Raw genomic sequence first — 6,845 nt, 5'->3', positions numbered from 1 at the left:
TTACACTGCAACACCGGAAGTAAACACAGAAAACTTTCAGCATAAAGGAAAACGTTGCGTTTTTAATCAAATAAAAGAACATCGTCCTGTGAAATACATTTTCTCCGTGTCTTGTTTTATAACACAAATGAACTAGATAATGTAGTCAAGAGTTATCCCTGCATACATTCATATACAAAACTCCCAACTACTCAAATGTAGCTCTGTATACAATAACTGCAGTGTCCATGACTAAGTGTGTCGGCGCCGCTGGTGTAGTGGTATCATGCAAGATTCCCATTCTTGCGACCCGGGTTCGATTCCCGGGCGGCGCACGTCTTTTTGTTCCAGAGCTCATTGCATATTTAAATGGTGTTTAGCTTTCTTACTAGCTAAATCAGAGCACAGAGCTACTGTTTTTCTTTTTTTGCAAGAAAGAATAATTGGTCATAAAATTTAAAAATTAAAAACGAAAATTTCCAAACCAATATTCCGGTGCCTCCTTACCATCTCAAGTAAATGTGGAAGAAAAGAAAAGCATTCTAAGGTTTAAACGTGATTTATTAACATTTGATTTGTTCTAATTGGAGTGCTGGCTTTTACAGCAAGAATGTGTAATGAAGTTTATAAATGGTCAGTGAGTGATTGAGAGAGAAGGCGGCACGTGAAGAAGAAAAGTCCTCGTCATCCTTCAACATGGATGCTCATTGTTGCAGTGGTAACATGCAAGGTACCTTGCAAATATTTCCAGTTAAAAGCCAAACATGCATCCGAATTACTGGATATTAATATATCACATATTGAACTCTTTTGACCACCATGCTCCCTGTTCAAGTTCACCCAAGGTATTTTTTTTTTCTGAACATGCTGTGTCTTTGAATTTACACTAGAGGCCAGCATTGTATTATGTGTTGAGTAGCTGCAGAACAAATTCCAACAATGTTTTTTGTCTTCACTCTTAGATTGATTTGGATGTATTTTTTTATTATTAAAAGTAAAGTTGAAGCCAGGTATTTATTAACTGTGGACTTTCATATGTCGGGTTCATCGTACGGTTGAGGAGGGAGACAGGTTATGTGTATAAAAAATTAAAGTATTTTTGGTGTGAAATGTACATATCAAGCCAGAGGAAATTAATAAATTGTGTAAGGATGCTGGCTGAGGCTCATTAGACAGTGTCATTTTCCACAGAAACAAATCCTGAACTGAGATGGGCTGAAATGCCACTCAGAGAGGAAGAAGCCATGACTCCAAACATTATTCTACCAAGAAGACGAATGGGCCAACATTTCAGCAAACATTTGGATCATGTTATGCAATTTAAAAGACGAGACTAAAAACTACAAATAAACACAGAAATTAAAGTAAAACAAATCTTTCATTTTACAGAGTTGTAGCAAATATCAGTTAGGTAAAAACAGCTATGCATCTTTTTATCCAATGTATTTGTACATCTAATTTCCACTACACATACAGATTGAAAAGATCTGGGTTACACCTCTGTTTTGCTATTTCAGCTTCTGTGGTTTTCGTCAAGTTTGTCATCAGAAGGAGCAGGTTTTGCCTCATCCAGGGACCTTCCACCCAACCACCTGCCCTCCAGACCCTCATGCCTCCAGGGCATCATTAGGAGTGACGAGGCTAAGGATCAGGGAGGGGAGGTCCTCTGCTTTGACAGCCACAGCAACATAACAGCGAGGGGCTTGTGGATATCAAAGCATAGTGAGGTGGAGCACTGACTCCACTTTTGGATTCCGTTCATTCACAAATACGCCGAAGCTAATTTGATTTTGTCTGCAGAAAACTGAGAATGGAGAATCTTTTATTTTTCCCTGTTTTGGTGAGAAGTAGTTAGACAATATAACCCCCCAACCCCTGCTGCATCCCAAAGCTTGGTTTAGCTTTACCATGCAGCACCCCCTCCCCACCACACCATTGTTTCATCAGGTATGGAGCCTCTTGTCTGGGACTGACGCAGCTGCAGGGGTTTTCAAAAGCGTAAAATCAAAGTTAAAAAGGGGAAAGTCTTCATGGAGGAATGCTCTTAGACTTTCAGAAGGCTCTTTTAGGGCTTGCAGTGTGGAGGAGGGTGCATCCAGGTTTATTTATGCGTGAGGAGAAGCTTTAAAGAAATGACGGTTGACCCCCTTGTGGTCTTCAAGTGTAGGAGGTGGGGTGAGGACCCGGTTTCGAACTTCGATCTATTTGGATCTCCATAACCAAAGGCTCATATTTGCATGATGGTTCAGTTGTCAAAATAATTTATCAGTTTTTGTCATGCCGCGTCAGCAGCATCTTTGAGCTGCCGACTGAATCTGAACTAGTGCGATCTTTCCAGGCCAGGTCAGCCTACTCCAGTCACGCTGCAGAGCAGGATTAACCATTTGCATGGAATTCAGACGTGCGGGCCGAACCTGCCCCGCAGCCATTTGGATATCACACCGTTACCACGTCTAATGATCTGAGAATCAGACGCAAAGGTTCAAAAGATATGCAAATAAAGGCACTCTCATGGGAAGCTGAGTCATTAAAAAAGAAAATGTGCAGTCATGTATTTTTCTGCCACAAAACTGAATTCAGTTTAGCTTAATCATGTAGCCACAAATTACAGCATGGCAAGGTCACTTTTCAGACAGATCCAATACAATCTGTCTGAAAAGATTGTATTCAATCTTCCCAGATTGAAAACAGTCGTACAATCCAGTTGGATCCTAATTATAATGCAGTACAGTCAGAATTAGTTGATCAAATACTAAATGCCATTTAAACAACTAAATAAAGTCAAACAGTGAATGTCAATGTCAAATTTATTTGTGTGGCACATTTAAAAACAGCAGTTGACCAAAGTGCTTCACAGTTTACAGCAGCCATCACAACATAAAACAAAGATTCAAACGATACAAATAAAACTGTGAAAACTCATGTTACAGTGGAATTTATTTCAAACATTTATTTTTAAGCAGTTTTGATGATTATGACTGATAGCTACAGAAATCTCAAGATTGCTCACTTGGGAATTTTTCACAGCAGCACAAGATCAGTAAGAATGGTTTTTAGACATACAGAAATATGTTATGGTCTACACAAACTAAACTTTCCAAAAAGTAGCTGCAACCAGGTTCTCAGTACATATTGTATTAACCTACAATGATAAAGAAAAATTCCAAAAAATGTATACAAATATTTCCCCTTTGTGTAATCACTCTACTGAAACCAATAAATGTTTAGATGATTTCTTATTTATTAAGATCTACAGTACTTGTATATTGTAAGAATAAAACAAGTCAAGCCTTGGCAGAATAGCAACACCAGCACAAGGGACAAGCACCTCCATTTCAGAACCACTTTAAAAGTTAAGCCTTGCTGTGCGGCATCTCTCTGAGCGCTCAGTAAGGCGTGCATCAGAAAACCAAATCCATATGCCTTTCTGACCACATTTGTAGATAGAAATCTTGAGTGAAAGTAAATACAGCCACAAAAATGGGAGGCAATTAACAGGGACACCATTACTGAGATGCATCGCTGATTAACATCCACATCAAGCCAGGCTGAGCAGATAAGATGGTATCTGATTGTGCATCGACTGCATCTTGGCTTTACCACTGCAGCAGGAGGATTCTTATTTTCTGGAACTGGACCTCCTGGAGATCAGAGGGGCTTCCTGATGGAGCTCCAAAGAGCTAAGTGAAACCACTGTGACCACACATGAGGAAGATGTGTGGTCCCCCGTTTACTACCAGTTTCTGTGAGATGATTGAGCAACACTGGTACTCACAGATGGCACCGCAGATGCGTGGAATTGGTCGTTTGCTCGCTTTTCCCACAAATGTTCTGGTTACTTTGCTTCAACCATGACTGCATATTGTAGAATACGGCTAAGATAGAAGACAACTGAGTTGCTACGTTGAGGAAAAAAAGTCTTTACACCAAGTGATTCATTTCAACTTAATTTTGATGCAGGATCGCTGTTTTTTTTTTTTTTCTAAAATGTCAAATCTTCTATAGATATAAAATGTCTGAAAACTTTTCATGTTTTTAACTTTACTGCCTTAACAACATTGTGTAACCCGGGTGTAAATTTTAACCTCTATTTCCTCCTCCGATTTTCCAGTCTTTTAACCTTTTTATATCTCAAACCCCGCGATGCTTTTAAAAGAATGATTGGCGATTCTCGCGAGACTATTAATTAGCCAATTGCGATTGAGTATTGGGGTCACGTGTACCGCTGCAGTGTTACCTGTTAGGTATATTAGCTGGAGCGGGGAGGCATGAAGGTTAGAACACGTTGGCAGGAGCCGAGTTGCAGGTCAGTTAAGTGTGGTGTTATTCATTTCCCGTAAATTTGTACGATGCTCACTTAATGCGCTAAACCATAGGAGCCAACTGGTGTGAGCCAGAAGGGAGATGGAAAAAATAAACCCCGGTAGAATGAGATAAAACGGCTGAACTGGTGAGTGTTTTCGTCAGTGACTTGGCGTTGGCTTATAATCACTGTTATTGTGTAGCCGCTAAATTATTGATTGTACACTCCTTTTGATAAGCAAAAAGGTGGCTTAAATATTTATTAAACACTGGTTTAAATTAGATTTTACATTTCATGTTGATTACATGGTGTATATTTATTGAATATTTCATGAATGTAATTTATACTGAATTTTAGATTTATTGCAATTGACTAAACATGATTGTGTATACACTAGATGTTTAGATTATATATATATATATATATACAGTACAGACCAAAAGTATACAAACTATACTTTGTATAGTTGCAAAGTATAGTATGCAACTATACTTTGCATACTTTGCATACAAAGTATAGTTTGTATGCAATAATCATTGCGTGAAGTTATTTGGAATATTTTTTATACAGACTAACACGAAGCAGTGTGTAAATCTGGAGTGGAAGCTCCTGTATGTGCTGCTCAAGACTGCCAGTTTGCTGCAGCTACAGAAAAACTTCATCCACCGTCATCAGGCCATGTTTGTTAGTCTTCGTGTTCATGGCAGGTTCCGTGGTGAGGAAGGAGCAGTAATGTTGCAGAGGGAAAAGCGAAGGATGACCGTCAATGTAAAGACCTTCCTCTTGATTGGTCTTGGTTGTTTCCAACAGAGCACTGTATTTCAGATTATTAGCCGAACCACAGGTAGAAGGCACAGAAGCTCGACTTTTTTGCAGTTATCTCTCTCGTATTACACTATCAGGACATTGTGAGCTATTTAACAAATATGTAAAAAACAATTTTAAAAAATCATACTTTTTTTAATCAATCTTACCTGCTGCAGCTTTTACCATCAGATGTGAAATGATCAACATCTTCATCTTTTTTATGGCGGTTGGCAAGCAACTTACTGATGTGCCTTACCGCCATCTACTGGAATGGAGTGTAGATCGAGATGCTACATATATTCTCCTCCAAAATTTTTTTAAGTAAATAGAACTTATAGCCTTTCTACCAATTTTGTTTTCTTAAGGTAAATTATTAAATAACAAAAATATTCAAAAGTAGAAATTTTTTCCAAAATATCTTGTATATTTAACTGTAATTTATTTTCTCGTAATCAACATACTAATTCCCTTCTCTCAACAGAATATTTAGAACAGAACAACAAAACATGTTTTACTGTCTCTTCTTGAAGACAAAAACCACAATGTCCTGTTGGATGTTTTCCCATTTTAAATAACGTACTATTTAACCCTGTATGACCAAAACGTAATCTGGATATTATGGTTTCCTCTTTTCTTTTTCGTCCTGTTCTCCTCATTGCACCAATCTTTCTTTGAATACTGTAAAGCCACCTACCAGTTCTATCTTCTTCCCACTGCTTCTGCCATCTTTCCTTAACCTTTTGTTCAATAATAGATTTGATTTCTTCTTTAGAGCGCCAACCAAACAAAAGGCGCTGATTAGCCACAGGTGCGTGGAAGCAGCAGGTGGACCACATCTCCAGCAAAGTGTCAGTGAGTGAGATCACACTCATGGGTTCTGACTTATTGGTTGTTGAAACCCATAATTTTCCTTTCACTTCACAACTATGCACCGTCTTTTGTTGGTTTATTACATTTTGTACAACCCCAATAAAGCACACAGATGTTTGAGGTCATGATGTGGAATATCTGGAAGAGTTCAAAAATGGACAATATTTCAGGGCGCTGCAGTTGCTAAACCACACAGTCTAAGGCTTATGAAGGATGTAAACAAAGTTAGAAATGGTGCTGTGGCATGCATGGATGTTTCTGCACACTTCTTCACAGGCAGCTCTGATTTATAGCTGTCTCTCTGTGGGAACCCCCCAATACTGTTTAACTGACGTCTCACTCTTCACTACGTTCACATTAACACACTGATCCTAAGACGTTGGCTCACAATCAGTATCCAAAAGTCCATAGTCAGTTGACTCTAATCAACAAATTACACTTTGGAACATTTATTCTTTATAATCTGTCTGATTATTGAATTTTTGAGGTTTCTGTGGCATGTCAGTGTGAATGCGGTTGAGTTATTGAGCTATTAAACCAGAGAGTCGGCTGCCACAGACTGACCTATCGGGGTCTGAATGGCCCCAACAGTCCACACAAAGCTGTCCCAGACACATGTAGGCGACAGAGTTAAGTGTCATAATTTCACTATTTTCTCAGACATAAATACACAGACGTGAAAGTCAAAAGGTCAGCTGCATAAAACTTCCTTATTCAGAGGTCAGGAGAAGATGGAGGAGGAGGTAGGGGTGGCACTTTGGAACAACAACCCCATTCAAATGGGAAAAGCTGCTTCCTGCCTCAAAGTGAACAGAAAATTAATTGTAAAGCAAGACCAAAGAGGTCCGTGTGCGTGACAGAGGAAGAAGAAAACATTTCAGACTCC

The 6,845-nt window shown here is 38.9% G+C and overlaps 1 non-coding gene across 1 annotated transcript; it reads left to right on the top strand.

The window, feature by feature from the left end:
- Positions 1-243: 243 nt before the first annotated feature.
- trnag-ccc lies at positions 244-314 on the top strand. Its single transcript has one exon. It is a non-coding gene; the product is annotated as a tRNA-Gly (tRNA).
- Positions 315-6,845: the final 6,531 nt, after the last annotated feature.

The sequence above is a fragment of the Xiphophorus maculatus genome, chromosome 10 (genome assembly GCF_002775205.1).
Source record: "Xiphophorus maculatus strain JP 163 A chromosome 10, X_maculatus-5.0-male, whole genome shotgun sequence".
Taxonomy (NCBI): domain Eukaryota; kingdom Metazoa; phylum Chordata; class Actinopteri; order Cyprinodontiformes; family Poeciliidae; genus Xiphophorus; species Xiphophorus maculatus.
This window is presented reverse-complemented; position numbering and strand designations above follow the sequence as displayed.